The following is a 12,828-nucleotide window of genomic DNA, read 5'->3' as shown; positions in this document are numbered from 1 at the left end:
ATTATATTTATTCTATCTTATTATTATCTATCTTATCTATTTATTTATCGATCTATTGATTATAGTTATCTATCTCTATTTTATTTATTTATCTATCTATTTTTATATATTTATCTATCTATTTATCTATCTATTTATCTATCTATTTATCTATCTATTATCTATCTATATCTATCTATTTATCTATCTATTATTATCTTATCTATTTATCTATCTATTTATCTATCTAAACCCACTCACCACCCACCCACTCACTCACCCACTCACTCGCCACCCACTCACCCACTCACCCACTCACTCACCCATCACCCACCCACTCACCCCCACCCACTCACCCACCCACTCACCCACCCACTCACCCACCCACTCACCCACCCACCCACTCACTCACCCACCCACCCACTCACTCACTCACCCACTCACTCACTCACCCACCCACCCACTCACCCACTCACTCACTCACTCACCCACTCACTCACCCACTCACTCACCCACTCACTCACTCACCCACCCACCCACTCACTCACCCACTCACTCACTCACCCACCCACTCACCCACTCACTCACTCACCCACTCACTCACCCACTCACTCACCCACACACCCACCCACTCACTCACCCACCCACCCACTCACTCACTCACCCACTCACCCACCCACCCACCCACTCACTCACCCACCCACTCACCCACCCACTCACTCACCCCACCACCCACCCCACCATCACTCACTCACATCACTCACTCACTCACCCACCCACCACTCACCCACCCACTAACCCACCCACTAACCCACCCACTCACCCACCCACTAACCCACTCACCCACCCACCCACCCACTCACTCACCCACCCACCCACTCACTCACCCACCCACTCACTCACCCCACCCACTCACTCACCCACCCACTCACTCACCCACCCACTCACCCACTAACTCACCCACCCACTCACCCCACCGACCCACTCACTCACCCACCCACCCACTCACTCACTCACCCACTCACTCATTCACCCACCCACTCACCCACTCACTCACACTCACTCACCACTCACTCACCCACTCACTCACCCACTCACTCACTCACTCACCCACCCACCCACTCACTCACCCACTCACTCACTCACTCACCACCCACTCACCCACTCACTCACTCACCCACTCACTCACCCACTCACTCACCCACACACCCACCCACTCACTCACCCACCCACCCACTCACTCACTCACCCACTCACCCACCCACCCACCACTCACTCACCCACCCACTCACTCACACCCACTCACTCACTCATCCACCCACCCACTCACTCACTCACCCACTCACTCACCCACCCACTCACTTACTCACACCCACCCACCCACCCACTCACACACCCACCCACTCACCCACCCACCCACTCACTCACCCACCCACCCACCCACTCACTCACCCACTCACCCACCCACTCACTCACTCACTCACCCACTCACTCACTCACTCACCCACCCACCACTCACTCACCCACTCACTCACCCACTCACCCACCCACTCACTCACCCACTCACTCGCCACCCACTCACCCACTCACCCACTCACTCACCCACTCACTCACCCACCCACCCACCCACTCACTCACCCACTCACTCACCCACTCACTCACTCACCCACTCACTCACTCACCCACCCACTCACTCACCCACCCACTCACCCACCCACCCACTCCACTCCCACCCACCCACTCACCCACCCACCACTCACCCACCCACTCACCCACCCACTCACCCACCCACTCACCCACCGACCCACTCACTCACCCACCCACCCACTCACTCACTCACCCACTCACTCATTCACCCACTCACTCACTCACTCACCCACTCACTCACCCACTCACTCACCCACTCACTCACTCACCCACCCACCCACTCACTCACCACTCACTCACTCACCCACCCACTCACCCACTCACTCACTCACCCACTCACTCACTCACTCACTCACCACCCACACACCCACCCACTCACTCACCCACCCACCCACTCACTCACTCACCCACTCACCCACCCACCCACCCACTCACTCACCCACCCACTCACCCACCCACTCACTCACCCACCCACTCACTCACCACTCACTCACCCACCCACTCACTTACTCACCCACTCACTCACTCACTCACCCACCCACCCACTCACTCACCCACTCACCCACCCACCCACCCACTCACTCACTCACCACCCACCCACTCACTCACCCACCCACTCACTCACCCACCCACTCACTCACCCACCCACTCACTCACCCACCCACTCACCCACTAACTCACCCACCCACTCACCCACTCACCCACCCACTCACTCACCCACTCACTCACCCACTCACTCACCCACCCACTCACTCACCCACCCACCCACCCACTCACTCACCCACTCACCCACCCACTCACTCACTCACTCACCCACTCACTCACTCACCCACCCACCCACCACTCACTCACCCACTCACTCACCCACCCACTCACTCACCCATCTCACTCGCCACCCACTCACCCACTCACCCACTCACTCACCCACTCACTCACCCACCCACCCACCCACTCACTCACCCACCCACTCACCCACTCACTCACTCACCCACTCACTCACTCACCCACCCACTCACTCACCCACCCACTCACCCACTCACCCACCCACCCACTCACCCACCCACTCACCCACCCACTCACCCACCCACTCACCCACCCACTCACTCACCCACCCACCCACTCACTCACCCACCCACTCACTCACTCACCCACTCACTCATTCACACCACCCACTCACCCACTCACTCACTCACTCACCCACTCACTCACCCACCACTCACTCACCCACTCACTCACTCACCCACCCACCCACTCACTCACCCACTCACTCACTCACCCACCCACTCACCCACTCACTCACTCACCCACTCACTCACCCACTCACTCACCCACACACCCACCCACTCACTCACCCACCCACCCACTCACTCACTCACCCACTCACCCACCCACCCACCCACTCACTCACCCACCCACTCACCCACCCACTCACTCACCCACTCACCCACCCACTCACTCACCACTCACTCACCCACCCACCCACTCACCCACCCACTAACCCACCCACTAACCCACCCACTCACCCACCCACTAACCCACTCACCCACCCACCCACCCACTCACTCACCCACCCACCCACTCACTCACCCACCACTCACTCACCCACCCACTCACTCACCCACCCACTCACTCACCCACCCACTCACCCACTAACTCACCCACCCACTCACCCACTCACCCACTCACTCACCCACCCACTCACCCACTCACTCACTCACCCACTCACTCACCCACCCACTCACTCACTCACCCACCCACCCACCCCACCACCACTCACTCACCCACTCACCCACCCACTCACTCACTCACTCACCCACTCACTCACTCACCCACCCACCACTCACTCACCCACTCACTCACCCACTCACCCACCCACTCACTCACCCACTCACTCGCCACCCACTCACCCACTCACCCACTCACTCACCCACTCACTCACCCACCCACCCACCCACTCACTCACCCACTCACTCACCCACTCACTCACTCACCCACTCACTCACTCACCCACCCACCCACTCACTCACCCACCCACCCACTCACCCACCCACCCACCCACACTCACCCACCCACTCACCCACCCACTCACCCACCCCACTCACCCACCCACCCACTCACTCACCCACCCACCCACTCACTCACCCACTCACTCATTTTCACCCACCCACTCACCCACTCACTCACTCACTCACCCACTCACTCACCCACTCACTCACCCACTCACTCACTCACCCACCCACCCACTCACTCACCCACTCACTCACTCACCCACCCACTCACCCACTCACTCACTCACCCACTCACTCACCCACTCACTCACCCACACACCCACCCACTCACTCACCCACCCACCCACTCACTCACACACTCACCCACCCACCCACCCACTCACTCACCCACCCACTCACCCACCCACTCACTCACCCACCCACTCACCCACCCACTCACTCACTCACCCACTCACTCACCCACCACTCACTCACCACTTACTCACCCACTCACTCACCCACTCACTCACTCACCCACCCACCCACTCACTCACCCACTCACCCACCCACCCACCCACTCACTCACCCACCCACCCACTCACTCACCCACCCACCCACTCACTCACCCACCCACTCACTCACCCATCCACTCACTCACCCACCCACTCACCCACTAACTCACCCACCCACTCACCCACTCACTCACTCACCCACTCACCCACTCACTCACCCACCCACTCACCCACTCACTCACTCACCCACCACCCACTCACCCACTCACTCACCCACCCACTCACTCACCCACCCACTCACCCACCCACCCACCCACTCTCTCACTCACCCACTCACCCACCCACTCACCCACTCACTCACCCACTAACCCACCCACCCACTAACCCACCCACTCACCCACCCACCCACTAACCCACCCACTAACTCACCCACCCACTAACCCACCCACTAACCCACCCACCCACTCACCCACTCACTCACCCACCCACTCACCCACTCACTCACTCACCCACCACCCACTCACCCACTCACTCACTCACCCACTCACTCACCCACCCACTCACCCACTCACTCACCCACCCACTCACTCACTCACCCACTCACCCACTCACTCACCCACCCACTCACCCACCCACTCACTCACCCACTCACTTACTCACTCACCCACTCACCCACCCACTCACTCACCCACTCACCCACTAACCCACTCACCCACTCACTCACCCACCCATTAACTCACCCACTCACCCACCCACTCACTCACCCACCCACCCACTAACCCACTCACCCACTCACTCACTCACCCACCCACTAACCCACCCACTCACTCACCCACTCACTCACTCACCCACCCACTCACTAACCCACCCACTCACTAACCCACCCACTCACCCACCCACTCACTCACTCACCCACTCACTCACCCACTCACCCACTCACTCACTCACCCACCCACCCACTCACCCACCCACTAACCCACCCACTAACCCACCCACTAACCCACCCACTAACCCACCCACTAACCCACCCACTAACCCACCCACTAACCCACCCACTCACTGTGTTGGTCTTCTCCCCAGTACGTTGACTCGGCTGATCTGGAGGCTGGAGTCCAGTCAACGGATCCAGTCAAGTATCACGAAGCCTGGCAGAAGCTCTGCAGTGCAGAGTGAGACACACACAGATAGACACACAGATAGACACACAGATAGACACACAGATAGACACACACACAGACAGACACACACACAGATAGACACACACACAGATAGACACACACAGACTCACACAGATAGACACACACAGATAGACACACAGACACACAGATAGACACACACAGATAGACACACAGATAGACACACAGATAGACACACACAGATAGACACACACAGATAGACACACAGATAGACACACAGATAGACACACACACAGATAGACACACAGATAGACACACAGATAGACACACACACAGATAGACACACACACAGACACACACACAGATAGACACAGATACACACACAGACAGACACACACACAGATAGACACACAGATAGACACACAGATAGACACACAGATAGACACACACAGATAGACACACACAGATACACACACACACAGATACACACACAGACACACAGATAGACACACAGATAGACACACAGACACACACAGACACACACACAGACACACACACAGACACACACACAGATAGACACACAGATAGACACACACAGATAGACACACACACAGACACAGATAGACACAGACACAGATAGACACACACACAGACACAGATAGACACACACAGACACACAGATAGACACACACAGATAGACACACACAGATAGACACACACAGATAGACACACACAGATAGATACACACAGATAGACACACACAGATAGACACACACAGATAGACACACACAGAGACACAGAGACACACAGATAGACACACAGATAGACACACAGATAGACACACACAGATAGACACACACACAGATAGACACACACACAGATATACACACACACAGATACACACACACAGATACAGACACACAGATAGACACACAGACACACACACAGATAGACACACACAGATAGACACACACAGATAGACACACACACAGACACAGATAGACACACACAGACACAGATAGACACACACACAGACACAGATACACACACACAGACACACAGATAGACACACACACAGATAGACACACAGATAGACACACACAGATAGACACACATATAGACACACACAGATAGACACACACACACAGACACATACACACACAGATAGACACACAGATAGACACACACAGATAGACACACACAGACACACAGATAGACACAGATAGACACAGACACACACACAGATAGACACAGATAGACACAGACACACACACAGATAGACACACAGATAGACACACACACAGATAGACACACACACAGATAGACACACACAGATAGACACACACACAGATAGACACACACACAGATAGACACACACACAGATAGACACACAGATAGACACACACAGACACAGATACACACACACGGATAGACACACACACAGATAGACACACAGATAGACACACACACAGATAGACACACAGATAGACACACACACACAGATAGACACACACAGACAAACACAGATAGACACACACACAGATAGACACACAGATAGACATACACAGACACAGATACACACACACAGACAGACACACACACAGATACAGACACACAGATAGACACACACAGACACAGATAGACACACACAGATACACACACAGATAGACACAGACACACACACAGACACACACACACACACAGATAGACACAAACAGATAGACACACATACACACAGACACACACAGATACACACACACAGATATACACACACACAGAGACACACAGATAGACACACACACAGATAGACACACACACAGATACACACACACAGATACACACACACACAGACACACACACACAGATACACACACACAGATAGACACACACAGATAGACACACACAGACGCACAGATAGACACACACACAGATAGACACACAGATAGACACACACAGACACAGATAGACACACACACAGACACACAGATAGACACACACACACAGATAGACACACACACACAGATAGACACACACAGACACACACACAGATAGACACACACACAGATAGACAGACAGACAGATAGACACACAGATAGACACACACAGATAGACACACACACTGTGACACACACACACAGTGTGTGTCACTGTGTGTGTCACTGTGTGTGTCACTGTGTGTGTGTCACTGTGTGTGTGTATCACTGTGTGTGTCACTGTGTGTGTGTATCACTGTGTGTGTGTCACTGTGTGTGCCACTGTGTGTGTCACTGTGTGTGTGTCACTGTGTGTGTGTCACTGTGTGTGTGTCACTGTGTGTGTCACTGTGTGTGTCACTGTGTGTGTCACTGTGTGTCACTGTGTGTGTGTCACTGTGTGTCCGGCAAAACAACCCCCTACCTCCTCGCGGTGCCGGACGGGCAACTCTGTCGTGGACAGTGCTGTGGGGGGAGTTCCAATTTTGATTGGCTCCTCCCCTCATGGCATATGTGTCCACCACAGGGGCTAAACGGGGGCTCTGGACGGGTGCGAGGGGCTGGTAACCCCTCCACCTTCAATTAATTACCACAAAACCACGAATTAAAGTGAAATATGTAACAACTAAGCTTGTGCCGGAGGCCCCGGGGGGCCAGGCGTCTATGACGTCTCCTGGCCAAACCCCAATTGGCGGAGCCAGGAGATTGAATACCTACCCTCGGGGCTACTCCAGAAACAACGAAAAGCCACTACGGGTGGCCACGTGGAATGTTCGAACGCTCACTGCAGAGGAGAGGCTGCCACTCCTCTGTCGGGAGCTGGACCGGTACCGCCTGGATCTATGCGGCATTCAGGAGGTCCGGTGGACCGGCTCTGGCTCCTGCCACCATGAGGGGTGGACAGTCCTCTACTCGGGGCAGCAGACTGCCAAACAACAGGGTGTGGGTCTTCTTTTGAACAAAAGAATGAAGGGGGCGTGGGAGCGTGGCGGTGAGGTGTGGGAAGCTGTAAGCCCCAGGCTACTTTGGGCTCGCCTTCCCATCAACCGGAGGCGAGGAATGGTGGTCGTGGTTACTTATGCCCCCACCGAAGATGAACATCCGTGGAGGGATGCAGGCAAAGCCGATGAGTCAGATGCCTTCTATGACCTCCTTTCACAGGTGCTGGCTAAAGTGGCCCCTCGGGATAGAGTCATCATGTTGGGTGACTTCAATGCCCGAGTTGGTCATGATACTGGCACCTGGTCTGGAGTGATTGGAGGGCATGGGCCAGATCAGCTCAATAACAACGGTAGGAGGCTGCTAGATTTTTGTGCAGCCCATGGGCTTGTAATTACCAACACGCTGTTCCGGCATCGGTGCATCCACACAACATCATGGATGCATGCCGGGTCCAAGCAAGAACATCTGCTGGACTACATAGTGACGGACCAGCGAATGCGAGCCCATGTCCTTGACACCAGGACCTACCGTGGAGCTGATCTGCCCTCTGACCATCGACTAGTCATCTGTAAGATGCGCCTGCCATTCTTCCACTCCGGTGGTGGGTGTACACCCAGGACCCCATTCCAACCTAAAGTGGCCTGGTCTCAGTTATCTGATGAAAGTTGCAAGCGAGAATTTCATCATCGCTTGCAGCTGGGATTGGCATCGTCCCCGACTCCTCCTGATGTCGAGGGTAAATGGGCGAGGTTTAGGACTGTGACTCATGCAGCTGCAATGGCTGCTTTGGGTACGCGGTCCAGACCTCCCCAGACACCCTGGATGACAGAGGAGTTGTTCAGGATGGTTGAGAAAAAGCGACAGGCCCACTGTCATCGGCTACAGAATCCCACGTCAGAGAATGAGGAGGCTTACCGCAGCCTTCGCTCGGAGGTTCGGAGAGCCGTGAGGCGCTGCAAGGATGGGTGGTGGTCGCGGGTTGCTGAGGAGATGGAGTCTGCCTCAGTGGCCCGTGATCACAAATCGCTATTTAACTCCATCAAAAAAGTAACCTGCAGCGCCACACCTATTACCATCATTAGGGGAAAAAACGGTGATCCAATTTCCGACCCCCAGGAACAGGTTCGCAGATTTGCTGAGCATTTCTGTGAGGTCCTGGGGGAGGGAAAATCCCACAGCCAGGAAAACATCGTGGCACAAAGTGAGGATGACCCTGCTGAGGCTGCGGTGCCTCAAATATTGGATGAAGTCACCCCCTGTGAGTGGCTGGCTGAGGTGCCATCTGCTGAGGAAGTATTGAAGGCGATACGGAGTCTGAGACCAGGAAAGGCAGCGGGCAGAGATGATCTCCCAAGCGAAATGCTGAGGGAGGGTGGCGTTTGTGCACAGACTGCCCTATATGACATCATAACAACAGTCTGGACCACTGGACGGGTTCCGCAGGATTGGAAGGATGCCCTGGTGGTCCCCCTTTTTAAGAAGGGGGACCGCACAGACTGTAACAACTACAGGGGCATCTCACTCCTCAGTGTGCCGGGAAAGGTCCTGGCAAGGATTATTCAGCATCGCCTTGCCAGGCACGCTGAGGAGAGGCTTGCGGAGCCCCAATGCGGTTTCAGGAAAGGGCGGTCCTGCACGGATGCCATATTTTCTGTCCGTCTGCTACAGCAGAGGTGTAGGGAATTCCAACAAGACCTACATCTCTGCTTTATTGACCTGGTCAAGGCCTATGATACCATCAGTAGGCCTGGGCTCTGGGTCGTTCTTCGTGCTTTTGGAGTACCTGACCCTCTGCTCACGATCATTAAGGACCTTCATGATGGTGAGCGGGCCCGGGTAAAACTACGTGGCCGGGAGTCAGAGCCATTCCCTGTACACCTTGGGGTGCGACAGGGATGTCCTCTGGCTCCCACATTATTTAACATCTATTTTGACCACGTAGTTCGTGAAGCCTTCAATAGCTGTACCGGGGGAATCTCCATATGGTACAGATATAATGGGAGGCTAATCGATGCCCGGGTGCGGTCAAGGGATGGCTCCCTATTGCTCAACCACGTTATGTATGCTGATGACTTGGTAATAGCTGCTCAGTCAGAGGAGGAGTTGGAGACGCTGCTGCTGAGACTGGAGCGTGCCACTAAGAGGTGGGGCCTTACCATCAGCCCCACCAAAACTAAGCACCTGCCTGGGTATTTTGTACCATCGGACACTCCACCCCCACAACTCCCAATCGGTGATGGGGCAGTTGTGGAGAGAGTGGAGAGTTTCCCATACCTGGGCAGTGTGCTTATGACTGGCTCCAGTTTAACAGCAGAGGTCTCACTCCGAATCAGTCGAGCGGCAATATCTTTTCATCGGTTGCGTAACGCTGTGTGGAAGCTACCTGGTCTGTCGCTCCGCACTAAGCTTCAGGTCTTCTCGGCCACGGTCATTCCCTCCCTTCTCTACGCTTGCGAAACGTGGACCCCCCTAATGGAACATCTTCGCCGGTTAGAAACATTTAGGCTGACCTGCCTACGATCCATCCTGGGTTTAACCAGACTGGATTGTGTGAGGAGCTCACAAATCCTTGAAAGATCTGGGCAGGGTCCCATCGGTGAGCTCCTCCGGCAGGCAAGGCTGCGATGGCTGGGTCATGTAGCCCGCATGCCCAGCCACCGCATGCCGAAACAGCTTTTGTTTGGCCGGATTGAGGGGGCTAAGCGGGCGCGGCACGGGCTAGAGAAGAGATGGAGTGATGTGGTACAGGAGGACGTGGAGCTGAGTGGACTTGCCGATGACTGGTACCAGCGGTGTCAAGATCGGCCTCTGTGGAGGAGGCTCGTGAAGGATGCTACTGGGCAGTTGGAGGCAGTCGCCCTCCAACAACAACGGAGGGCGGAGGAGCGACGCTCACAACAGCGAGCGGAGCGCCGGGTGGCTAAAGCACAGCAGGTTGGCACAGTAGGGGGCACAGGTGGTGCATCAGCCAGTCATCTCAGTCAGTCGACCCGTGGCACCTGGGTCTGCCCCGTGACCTCCTGCCAGCGGGCGTTCGACACTTCACGTGGCCTCAGGGTGCACATAGCCTGGCACAAGCGTCGTGGTGACGTCACCGCCACTTAGTGGCGAATGGCGGTTGTTGTTGTTGTTGTTGTCACTGTGTGTGTGTCACTGTGTGTGTCACTGTGTGTATCACTGTGTGTGTGTCACTGTGTGTGTCACTGTGTGTGTGTCACTGTGTGTGTGTCACTGTGTGTGTGTCACTGTGTGTGTGTCACTGTGTGTGTGTGTGTCACTGTGTGTGTGTCTATCTGTGTGTCACTGTGTGCGTGTCACTGTGTGTGTGTCACTGTGTGTGTGTGTCACTGTGTGTGTCACTGTGTGTGTGTGTCACTGTGTGTCACTGTGTGTGTGTCACTGTGTGTGTGTGTACACTGTGTGTGTCACTGTGTGTGTGTGTACACTGTGTGTGTCACTGTGTGTGTATGTGTGTCACTGTGTGTGTATGTGTGTCACTGTGTGTGTGTGTCTATCTGCGTGTGTGTCTATCTGCGTGTGTGTCTATCTATCTGTGTGTCTATCTATCTGTGTGTCTATCTGTGTGTGTGTCACTGTTTGTGTGTATGTGTCACTGTGTGTGTCACTGTGTGTGTGTCTGTGTGTGTGTCTGTGTGTGTCACTGTGTGTGTCACTGTGTGTGTGTGTCACTGTGTCACTGTGTGTGTGTGTCACTGTGTGTGTGTCACTGTGTGTGTCACTGTGTGTGTGTCACTGTGTGTGTCACTGTGTGTGTGTCACTGTGTGTGTCACTGTGTGTGTGTCACTGTGTGTGTGTCACTGTGTGTGTGTGTCACTGTGTGTGTGTCACTGTGTGTGTCACTGTGTGTGTGTCACTGTGTGTGTGTGTCACTGTGTGTGTCACTGTGTGTGTCACTGTGTCACTGTGTGTGTGTCACTGTGTGTGTCACTGTATGTGTCACTGTGTGTGTCACTGTGTGTGTCACTGTGTGTGTCACTGTGTGTGTGTCACTGTGTGTGTGTCACTGTGTGTGTCACTGTTTGTGTCACTGTGTGTGTGAGTGTGTGTGTCACTGTGTGTGTGTCACTGTGTGTGTGTGTCACTGTGTGTGTGTGTCACTGTGTGTGTCACTGTGTGTGTCACTGTGTGTGTCACTGTGTGTGTGTCACTGTGTGTGTCACTGTGTGTGTGTCACTGTGTGTGTCACTGTGTGTGTCACTGTGTGTGTGTCACTGTGTGTGTCACTGTGTGTGTCACTGTGTGTGTGTCACTGTGTGTGTCACTGTGTGTGTCACTGTGTGTGTCACTGTGTGTGTGTCACTGTGTGTGTGTCACTGTGTGTGTGTCACTGTGTGTGTGTGTCACTGTGTGTGTCACTGTGTGTGTCACTGTGTGTGTGTGTCACTGTGTGTCACTGTGTGTGTCACTGTGTGTGTGTGTGTCACTGTGTGTGTGTCACTGTGTGTGTCACTGTGTGTGTGTGTCACTGTGTGTGTCACTGTGTGTGTCACTGTGTGTGTGTCACTGTGTGTGTGTCACTGTGTGTGTCACTGTGTGTGTGTCACTGTGTGTGTCACTGTGTGTGTGTCACTGTGTGTGTGTGTGTGTCACTGTGTGTGTCACTGTGTGTGTGTCACTGTGTGTGTGTGT

At 54.4% G+C, this 12,828-nt stretch overlaps 3 pseudogenes; all 3 read left to right on the top strand.

Moving 5' to 3' along the window:
- Positions 1-2,241: 2,241 nt before the first annotated feature.
- LOC142908548 (uncharacterized) lies at positions 2,242-3,087 on the top strand (annotated as a pseudogene).
- A 1,187-nt stretch (positions 3,088-4,274) lies between these two features.
- Positions 4,275-5,009, top strand: LOC142908549 (uncharacterized; annotated as a pseudogene).
- A 173-nt stretch (positions 5,010-5,182) lies between these two features.
- Positions 5,183-12,828, top strand: part of LOC142905269 (CTP synthase 1-like) — a 44,136-nt pseudogene continuing 36,490 nt past the window's right edge.

Source organism: Petromyzon marinus, assembly GCF_048934315.1.
Source record: "Petromyzon marinus isolate PM22_M1 ecotype Great Lakes invasive population chromosome 85 unlocalized genomic scaffold, UKy_Petmar_22M1.pri1.0 chr85_unloc.4, whole genome shotgun sequence".
NCBI classification, from domain to species: Eukaryota; Metazoa; Chordata; class Hyperoartia; order Petromyzontiformes; family Petromyzontidae; genus Petromyzon; species Petromyzon marinus.
This window is presented reverse-complemented; position numbering and strand designations above follow the sequence as displayed.